The sequence below is a fragment of the Panulirus ornatus genome, chromosome 51 (genome assembly GCF_036320965.1).
Source record: "Panulirus ornatus isolate Po-2019 chromosome 51, ASM3632096v1, whole genome shotgun sequence".
NCBI lineage: Eukaryota > Metazoa > Arthropoda > Malacostraca > Decapoda > Palinuridae > Panulirus > Panulirus ornatus.
The window spans coordinates 2004024-2014819 of record NC_092274.1 but is presented as its reverse complement, the minus strand read 5'-3'; the positions used below and the strand labels follow the sequence as shown (position 1 = coordinate 2014819).

Below are 10796 nucleotides of genomic sequence, written 5' to 3'. Positions count from 1 at the left end.
TGTGGGTAGGTTACGGTTCATGGGGGTTGCCCACTGTGGGTAGGTTACGGTTCATGGGGGTTGCCCACTGTGGGTAGGTTACGGTTCGTGGGGGTTGCCCACGAGCCGTAACCCGCCCACACTGGGTTACCAATCGGTAACAGTCCTCACGTGATAAGATCATTAAAAAGCACTTAAAAAAAATCTACAACTGTCATTTATGATGCAACTTATTATCATCATTAATCACTAATGAATTTTGCCGATTCAATAAAATACTGGTTTACGAGTGAATTCTGTTTTATCCGAATTAATAAGATATCGGTTGACTGGCGAATTTTTATCTGGATTAATGAAATGTTACTTCGCTAACGCGTATCGAAATATCAAGGTTGTGCAACACAAAGATCCTCATCAGACATTTTTAAATTTAATTTTTTGGGGCAGCTCAATAACAAAGCTATTGAGTGATCACCCCCGTCCATTTCTAAGAACTGGACGCAGCCAGGACAGAGTGAGATCTGTTTATCCTAAAGGAATCCCGTTCCTGCATCGTCGTTCTTTTAAAGATTTAATAAAAAAAAATTTAAAAACATTCGATGCGTATTACGATAACATGAAACGGATTTTTTAAACGTCTTCCACATACACTCGTTTCGAACGCCATCCCGTATGCCCTCTGGGTAAATATTTTCCTTTGAGGATTTAAATAGAAGACGAGTTCTAATTAAACATTACTCCAAATACCGTTCTGATGAATGTTTAATTACGAGACAGTTGACTCTTTGTAGGTTTGGGGCAAGAGGAGTTACATGGCATTGTGAGATGGTGAATGGCGTACGTATATATATATATATATATATATTCAAATGAATAATCAATTGCCTACTAAAAGCTCTCAAGAAGAAGAAAATAATTCAATCATTTCATTCGCACTGGCGTCATACGCAAAAGCGATCCAGATTGGCAATATAGAGCGAAATTATAGAGGTTGGATAAATGATGCTAGATATCATCTGCTGGCAACTGAGGAGGCAGCAGCCCAGTGGGTCTCGCCGCACTGGGATGGAGCCACTCAGCAGACCAACCGCCAGTATCCATGAGGCTGAGGAGGTGAGAGGACGTGCGAATGTGGCTCTCCGATCACACAGGTGTGGTCGGTGGTGACTTGATCTATTCCATACAGTGCGTGTGTTTATACATTTTTTTTTATCTACCGTCAAAACACACTCCCGTCTTGGATCTATCGGTGTAAATATCGGAGTGTTGTAAATACTGGAATTCGTCTTGTGAGCGAGGATATATTTGAGAGATACTGCAGACAGAGGACAACTTTATAAGATGGTATGTAATTAATGTAAGATCTTGAATCAACCCCATTTTGTGACGTAATATCTTTGCCATATCTTAAGGGAGTCTATCTTTGACAGGTGAGACTACCCAATGCCATTACCCTGACGTAAATCTACTGTATCATGACCTGTTAAGACTTAAAAATTGAGTAATGATGATACACAAGCATTATTAACCCCACCTTTAAAAAATAGTGAGGCTATGAAGGATATATATATATATATATATATATATATATATATATATATATATATATATATATATATATATATATATTATATATATATTCCTGAGTCACCGGGGGCTCATAGGAATATACTTGATCATGAGTAAAATTGTGATCCTTTCCTATATATATATATATATATATATATATATATATATATATATATATATATATATATATATATATATTAAATTATAAAGGGCAGGGGTATTGTCAAGGCGCTTTGAGGGATAACTGGGCAAAACCAGTTCACTGGGCATGATTGATAGGTTGGTTTTCTGCACCAGGAATATTATGTAAAAAAAAAAAAAAGGCCTTTTTTTTCCTATTATATTGTTGAAGACTTGGGTTTACAAGCCTCATGTAAGTGTGTGTGTGTGTGTGTGTGTGTGTGTGTGTGTGTGTGTGTGTGTGTGTGTGTGTGTGTTGGCATTGTAGTGGGCCGAGTTTGTATATAGGCCGGAAGTGCGATTACGACCGTCACCCCTTCGTGGAAGGGGCCAGTGTGAGGTTGAGGGAAGGAGGTAGAAGATTTCGGGTGTGCCATCAAGGTTATGAGTATGGGAAGGGAGGCCAAGCGGGGTGGGGTGTGGTGTGGTGGAAGATCTCTCACACAATGACATGAGGTGGTCTGGTAGAGGTTGGCTCTGTGAGTGACCAGTTATGAGTGGCTGGGGCAAGTGGTGAGGGTGGGTGGGTGCTGTGAGTGACAAGAGCTGGTTATGAGTGGACGGTGGATGTGGCTGTGAGTGACAAAAGGTTATGAGTGGACATGAGGGGACATAAGTGAGGAAGTGGTTGGTTTATGAGTGGACTGGCGCTGGTATTAAACCTCATGAATTATAAGTATTGGTTCTGTATGCCTTGGTATGAACTTCCCCCTCCTGTATTGTTCCCTTCAACCTTGGCATTTGGCTATACATGCAAGCAATGGCTCCACCATGCCTCCACACACGTATTTTCAATATGACTTTTGTTACTACACTAATTTTTATATCAATAGTTTGAATAACCTAATGACTGATATGAAGTTCATAGTGAATTGAATTCGTGACCTTTTTTTAATTTCATACTCGATTTTGTAGGCAATGTATGATTATCCTGAGTCTATTACACACACACACACACACACACACACACACACACACACACACACACACAGACTTCCTACTTGCAAAACGTCTTCTCGGAATTCACCAATGCTAGGACACGTCTGCGTAATTTCCTATCAACGTGACCGTCACATAACGTAACCCGTCGCTCAGGACTACGAATAAGAAAATAAAAGTCCAATTTCGTTCCTCGCGCTGCATGTGTGTGATCTGAGATCCGGGGTCCTTCGTCGAATTGCAGAAAAATTTTCCCAACTTTAAAAATCACGGATCGAATAGATTTTTTAAATTCGATTAACTTGGATTAAAAAAAAAAAATCTAGCAAATGGATGTGGTTAGCTAGGCTACCGTGGGTATGCATGCCATTGGGCTGCACGCAGCCTCAAACAGCTTGGTTGATCAAAGGAGCAGATGGTGCCACATCAGCTCTCCAAATACAGATATACAAGTTGCCCTTCGTCAAAAGCATAATGTTTCATCAGTGTTTGGTCAATGTCTTAACATATACATAAATGTCCAAGATTCTAAATTTAAATTTCTAAATTTTAATCAATTTTGGATTTATACTAATTATATTACGTGTGTGTGTGTGTGTGTGTGTGTGTGTGTGTGTGTGTGTTGTATTAATGCACCCTCATGACTTCCTGAGCACGACGGTGCGACCTGTAAGGACGGTGTTACGACCCTTGAGTACGATGTTACGACCCTTGAGCACGGCGTTACGACCCTTGAACACGGCGTTACGACCCTTGAGCACGACAGCACGACCCTTGAGCACGACAGCACGACCCTTGAGCACGACAGAGTACGACCCCTCAGCACGGCAGCACGACCCCCGAGCGCAACTTTGCGACGCTTTAAGCGCGAAACCGTACGACCCCCTTGGATTACCATGGTTATCGCAAACCCCCCCACCCTTCCACGGGGGTCGTACCGTCGTGTGCTCAAGGATGGCACAGTCGTGCACAAAGGAGGTCGACCACGGCTCGTGACACACTTAAATAGATGAGGTTATTAGGATGTTGTGTTGGAGGTTATGAGGATGTTGTGTTGGAGGTTATGAGGATGTTGTGTTGGAGGTTATGAGGGTGTTGTTGTGTTGGCTGCAAGTGTGACGACAAAGGGGGGAGGGGGGGGTCGTGGCCTCGTTGGTTGCGTTTGGTCTGAGTGACGCGCCCTTCGTAGACGAGCGGCGGGGGGGGTCGTCGTCGCAGTGGTTTGCAGTGCTAATACAGGATGTCCAACCTGAGGCGGCGCTGGTTCGCACCGTTCGATCAGCCAGGGCCCCATACTCATCGTTGTATCAAGGTAGTGCCGGTATAATTTCATGGCTAGGGCTGAGTGGATCTTAATTAGGACTCTAGGGTGTCGTTTGCCCCTAAAGTCATCTGTGGTTGGTTCTCTCTCCCTCCTTCTACAGGTATTACTTCAGTTTCTTCTCTTCCGTGGACTGGCAGCACCGTGCCTTTACTATTGGCTTGACCACGCCTCCCTGGGCTTGCTATATGGCGTCACGTGGTTACTGTATCATTGGAATCTCCAAGGGCGAGTGGGCCGTTGCGATGTCTGTTTCTTTCCCGGCACGACTAAGCTTTGGCACTCTTGACCTGCTCATTGTCTTTCCTTAGCGCCTAACACCTGACCCTTTATGAAGACTTGAATTATACATCGTCTCCTCTCACTTTTCTGTCTCGCTGGCCCTATTGATGTAACCTAAGGCTTCCGTAACCACTCCACGACCGTGACCGAAGCCCTATCTCCCGTGACCGGAGCCTTTCGTCCCAAACCAGAGCTTATATCAACCCGGGTATCGTAAGAATGTTTATGGCTGAGAGGCGACCCTCGGGCGGGAGGGGAAATTATGGGGCGCCCAGGCTAGCATGTGGAGGCCGTCCTCTGTAACGGGGAGATAAATCAGAGTGGTGTGGTGGGTAGCCAGGGCGATTACGGCGTCGCTGCTGACCAATGCGCGTCGGCCCACACTCCCCTTTCCTCCCTCAATCCCTCTCCTCCCCACCCTGTCCGCTAAGGGTGGGTACTGGCGCTGCTACTTGCCTCCCCACTTACCTCCCCCACATCTTGTCTCCCCACTTACCTCCCCCATATCTTGTCTCCCCACTTACCTCCCCCACATCAAGTACCCATATGGCCGAGGTCATGATAATTATATTTACCCATTATTCGGTGCTCTTGGCAAGGGTGGAGACTCGCTTTGCACCTCTCTCTCTCTCTCTCTCTCTCTCTCTCTCTCTCTCTCTCTCTCTCTCTCTCTCTCTCTCTCTCTCTCTCGGTGGTGAGCGCTACGCGCCAGCTTTGCCGCACGGTCTGCGTGGTCAAGTCCCCATCACGTGTATACCCTACCTCCTCCTCCCCAACCCCTCCCCTCCCTCACCTCTTCGAGTATAACATCTTCTTGCCTCCCAGTCTGCACCACCCTCCCCCTCTCCCCCCTGTCCGTACCTTGATATCTCGGACTCCAGGATTAACCCCTCCCCCCATCCCCCCCCCCCACTTAAATATGATACCCCCCCCTCCTCAACCCACCTGTGACATACATCCTCCTTCATGCGTTACGCCCCCACTGTACATGGTATATCTCCTCACCCAACCCCACCGTTAAATCTTACGCAATTCCTCATCCCTCATTCTGACGCCAATGGACACGTTTGCGTTCCCGTCTCTACGCCGTTCCTCCTGGTACGTACGTTCCCTCCCACTGCGTAAAGATCAATCCCTGTGTTTACGCAATCACTTCCTCATTATACGCAGTCTCTCCCCCCGCCCCCTTACGCCGTCCTTCCCTCTCTTTACGCGGTACGCCCTTTTATAAACGGTTTCATTTCCACACTCCCCCCCCCCCATTAAACCTTCTTCCCCCTAATTACAGTACCCCCCCACTGCAAACGATGTCTCCCCCTTCCATATCCCCTCCCTCCCCGCACCCATTCCTTGTAATGGGTGGATAACGCACACAGGTGGGTCAACCACACAGGCAGTGGGTGTGGGCTTTTACCCGACACAGGTAGCTGGGACGACCTAGACAGGCAGTTGGGCAGTGAACCCACACAGGTAGTAGGGGGGAATAACCCACACAGGTAGTGGGGGGTAAACCGACTAAGGTAGCATGGGGAGAGGAGGCGACGTGGGGTGGGGTGGGATGGGGAGACAGACTTACTGAGGCTTCCCGCTGTTCACTATGGGCATCTGTAAGGCATCCCCTGCCCCATACTAACCTAGGCAGACCTTTGACCTGGGATTAAGGTCAGGGCCACCACCACCACCCGTGTGACCTTTCACCCCGAAGTTATGGATCCATTGAGAAAGGTCTGGCACCTTACCTTACGATGGTTTGGGAGGTCTTCTGTCCCCCACTGCTGGGTCTGGTACCTTACCTTACCTTACAATGGTCTGGGAGGTCTTCTACCCCCACAGCTGGGTCTGGCACCTTACCTTACGATGGTTTGGGAGGACTTATATCCCCCACAGCTGGGTCTGGCACCTTACCTTACCTTACGATGGTCTGGGAGGTCTTCTACCCCCACAGCTGGGTCTAGCACCTTACATTACGATGGTGTGGGAGGTCTTCTGTCATCCACTGCTGGGTCTGGTACCTTACCTTACCTTACAATGGTCTGGGAGGTCTTCTACCCCCACAGCTGGGTCTGGCACCTTACCTTACCTTACGATGGTCTGGGAGGTCTTCTACCCCCACAGCTGGGTCTGGCACCTTACCTTTGCGATGGTCTGGGAGGTCTCCTACCCCCACAGCTGGGTCTGGCACCTTACCTTACCTTACGATGGTTTGAGAGGTCTTCTACCCCCACAGCTGGGTCTGGCACCTTACCTTACGATGGTCTGGGAGGTCTTCTACCCCCCACTGTCTGTCGTGGTACCTACCTCGAAGCTAGTTCTGCAGTCATGGGCGCAAAGCCTCACTAACCAAACCTCCTTCTCAGCTCTATCGTTTCCTCGTGATTTCCTCAGACGTCGCTTTTATTTATCATGTTTCTGGCGAAATCTCTTATCAGCCAGATACCATCAGTTATCTCTTATCAAGCGCCTCACACCTTAAGATCTCTCTTAAAACCACGTCCTTATCGATGTAACACTCGCCTCTCCAGCTGCACACGTTAAGAGGTATAGGTGACAATAAATTAATTATTTGTGTACAGGTTATTGGATGGGTTTGTTTGTGATGGGTGACTGTCAATTCATATATAAATATTAGTGGATAGGGTGTGTGTGTGTGTGTGTGTGTGTGTGTGTGTGTGTGTGTGTGTGTGTGTGTGTGTGTGTGATGAATGACAAGATGTATGTAAATTAGTGTCTGTATAGGTTATCGGATGGGTCGTCTAGGTGTGTATGGTGGGGCAGTGGATCGTGTGTGATGGGTGACGGGGTGTGTGTATGGGTCGGTGGATGTGGGGAGGAGAGGTTATTTGACATCGATGTGGTTGACCTCATGAAAAAAAAAGAGAGGTTTTATCTTTGTTCTTGGAAGCTGCGATTAGATAGGGTGTGTGTGTGTGTGTGTGTGTGTGTGTGTGTGTGTGTGTGTGTGTGTGTGTGTAGTGAGAGGAAGAATGGGTACGTATTGTGAGGGGTTGTGCTCTCCCCTCTAGTACTCCCCCCATCCCCTGTTGTGAGGATACACAGTCTCTCATTTGGCATTTAGCTGATGAAATTTGACAGCAGTGGTCACGTGTGGGTGTGGGTGTGTGTGTGTTGCCTTTGTGTTAGTCTCTCCCCCCCCCCCCCCACCCAACGCACTGTGGAAAGGTCACCTATACATTGGAAAGGTCAACAAGCGGAGGGGGCGGGGCGAGGGCACCAAAGGTCAGGTCTATATGGCGTGCCGGTTTTGCGGTGGAGCCAGCCAGCTCCGGGGGATGATTCGAACCTGTGTTCTCAGGTGTGGAGGTTAGACGCCAGGTGTAGAACACCACACACACACACACACACACACACACACACACACACACACACACACACACATACACACACACATACCTGCAGCCTACACCTGTGATGCCACCTATACCCAGGTGTGTTCCGCACCCACATACCTGCAGCTTGCACATATGGCGTGCCCTTTATACAGGTGTGTTTGCATACACCACACACCTGTGGCATGGGGATACAGTCACGTTTGTAGAATATAACTCGTTTAACCACACACACCTGCATCCTTGCACATGTGACATCGTCTTTATACAGGTGTCTTCTGTAATCACACTGTGTATGTATTTTTTTCCACACACATATTCGCCATTTCCCGCGTTAGCGAGGTAGCGTCAGGAACAGAGGACCGAGCCTTTTGAGGGAACATCCTCACTTGGCCCCCTCCTCTGTTCCTTCTCCTGGACGACGTTAAGGTCAGGCATGTGTTGCCGACGGAGTGTGGCCAGAGTGGTACGGCACCTAGCGATGGGCGGCGACGGAGGCGTAGCAGACGGAGAGAGAGAGAGAGAGAGAGAGAGAGAGAGAGAGAGAGAGAGAGAGAGAGAGAGAGAGAGAGAGAGAGAGAGAGAGAGAGCGGAATGGTTAACGGTACGGCAGGCCACTGTACGAAGCGAGAGTGATAATGGTGTGTACAGCGAAGACCAGCGAGCTCTCCGCGCCTGTGTGTGTGTGTGTGTGTGTGTGTGTGTGTGTGGAGCTGGGCTGTTATGTGGTTGATCCCTCGAGCCATGTTGGCTATGTGGACTGATCCCTTTTAGGGGCCTTTATGTTGGGTATGTGTTCTTAATCCGTCCACCATCGTGGTGGTGGTGGTGTGGGTGACGGCAGTTCTTGGGTGCTTTTATGTTGTTTATGTGGGCCAATATGTGGGGCTGCTAATTGAACACTGTGGGGTCGACCATGTAGGGCATGTGGGTAGGGTTATGTAGGGGCCCAAAAGACTCCTATGTTGGGCGTCTGGCCAGGCAACGTGAAGGCAGCCAAAAGGTGGCCATGTGTATACATTCAATAGAAATCGCCTCCAATTACCAGCGTACTGAGCATGCATGGCTGCCGACACAAACAGTTACCTCGAACCAATTATATCTTCGCTGGGTAACTGGGAGGGTCTGGGTAGCCTTTCATCCCTCGGGGGTGTGGGAAGGGCGTTTAAGGGAAGGTTCGAATACAAAAGACCTCTTAACCTTTAAGTATCGCTTGAAGACCTGATGGTCTATGACCAGGTTATCTGCTGGAGGACATGGCTGTACATGGGAAGGGCAGATAACACAACACAAGACCTGATGGTCTATGACCAGGTTATCTGCTGGTGGACATGGCAGTACATGGGAAGGACAGATAACACAAGACCTGATGGTCTATGACCAGGTTATCTGCTGTGTGTGTGTGTGTGTGTGTGTGTGGGACAGCGCTGTGCCAGTGTGGGACGCATGAGGGAGGGAGGGGGGGGGGTGTTGAAGGTCAGGCGTGCGCTAAGGTGAAAGGTCGCCCTCTTCAGCTGTATGGCCGAGGCCAGCAAAACATCCCCCCACACCACAACCACAACTCCCCCCCCCCCAATGACCCCTTTAAGGCAGCTTAATGTCGGCTTTTTTTTATTATTATTATTTTTAAGCTGCGAAACCAGGATTCGAACCTGCGACCACACTCACACGAACCACCCCACCACCAGTTGGGTCGTGGGCTAACCCCCCCCCAACAATATTCTTCATTCCCACTACACATGTTCTTATTATGGCCACACAGGTGGGGAAATAACACAGCCCTCGTCCGATTGGTTTGCCCAGGAACTACATAAGTGTGTGTGTGCGCAGGTGTGTGTGTGTGTGTGTGTGTGTGTGGGCAGGTGTGAGGGGACGCACCTGTGGTCCTGCGACACCTGCAATTCGCTGATACTCTCTAAAGCAAGTTGTTTCATACTACCTGGGGAGCTTAAAGGGCACTGGAGAAATTTACAGGTACTGGGGAATTTAAGAGGTACCGGGGCAATTAATAGGTACTGGGGCAATTAATAGGTACTGGGGAAATTAGTAGGGTCAGGAGAAATTAACAGGCAATGGGGCAATTAATAGGTACTGGGGAAATTAGTAGGGTCTGGGGAAATTAATAGGTACTGGGGCCAATACTGAGTACTGTCACAGATAATGGCAACTGACCAGAAATCCACGCGGTCAATAATCGTTCACCTAAGCGGGTCTTAAGCCACGACAACGGTGGTCGCTGGGAGCAAAACATTTCACCAGTGACCACATCCGTGCGCCAGGAGGCGGGACCCCGCCTTGTATTTCGCTGGCCAGGAGGAGCGCCAGCCAGCCCTCGCCTCTTCTTCGCCCCAGTGGCGCCCCGAAGGCAGACTGGACCCAGAGCCGTTTATATATCTACGTAGATATATTACGATATAGAGCCTTATTTACTAGTCTTTAAGACTCAATTCTTCAGAGGATCTCCCCTGGAACTGATCCAGGCTTGGCAAAGGTTATTAATGGGAACAAGTTAAAGAATAAACACCTTCTGTCTTACGTATGTGTTTTGGGGGCTTTAGTCAAGGCCTCAGTGTTCTTCCAACGGGGAAAAGTAGTCTCCACTCGTGAACACACACACACACACACACAAACACACACACACACACATGGTACTCGCCACCAGCAAGATTTCCCCATGAGATCCACTGACTCCTGGTAGTTGGCGAGTGGTGAGGCAGCGTTGGCTCACGATGGTGGCCTTGGCCCACACACGCTGGGCGTCTCCCATGAGGTTACGTGTGTCTTATATATGACTCATTATTTCCCCTCCCCGTTACCCCTCCATGGTGCATGACCCGCCTGGAAGGGGGATGGGAGGGGGGAGATGGTATGTGTGTGTGTGTGTTTTTTTTTTTTTTTTTGTGTGTGTGTGTGTGTGAACCCAGGGGGTGCAGACACTTGGGGAGAGAAGGAGTAATCGTGTCATGCGCTATTCTAATCCAGAGAGAGAGAGAGAGAGAGAGAGAGAGAGAGAGAGAGAGAGAGAGAAGAGAAGGGAGAAGAGAGAGTTGAGCAAACTCCTTATTCTCACAGTTGCCCTCATATCTCATGGCCGACACATCCATGATCTACTTACATTTCTAGCTCAAGGGGTAGACACACTTGCCTTAAGTAGATGGCGGTGTCAAGTAAGAGTGCTG

General features: G+C 48.7%; 1 protein-coding gene across 1 annotated transcript in view; it reads left to right on the top strand.

Moving 5' to 3' along the window:
* The first annotated feature begins 1066 nt into the window (after positions 1–1066).
* Positions 1067–10796, top strand: part of LOC139764819 (uncharacterized) — a 90894-nt gene continuing 81164 nt past the window's right edge. Inside the window, exon 1 of the mRNA XM_071691786.1 lies at positions 1067–1323. The gene's annotated coding sequence lies outside the window, so the exon portion shown is untranslated. The remainder of the gene's footprint in view (positions 1324–10796) is intronic.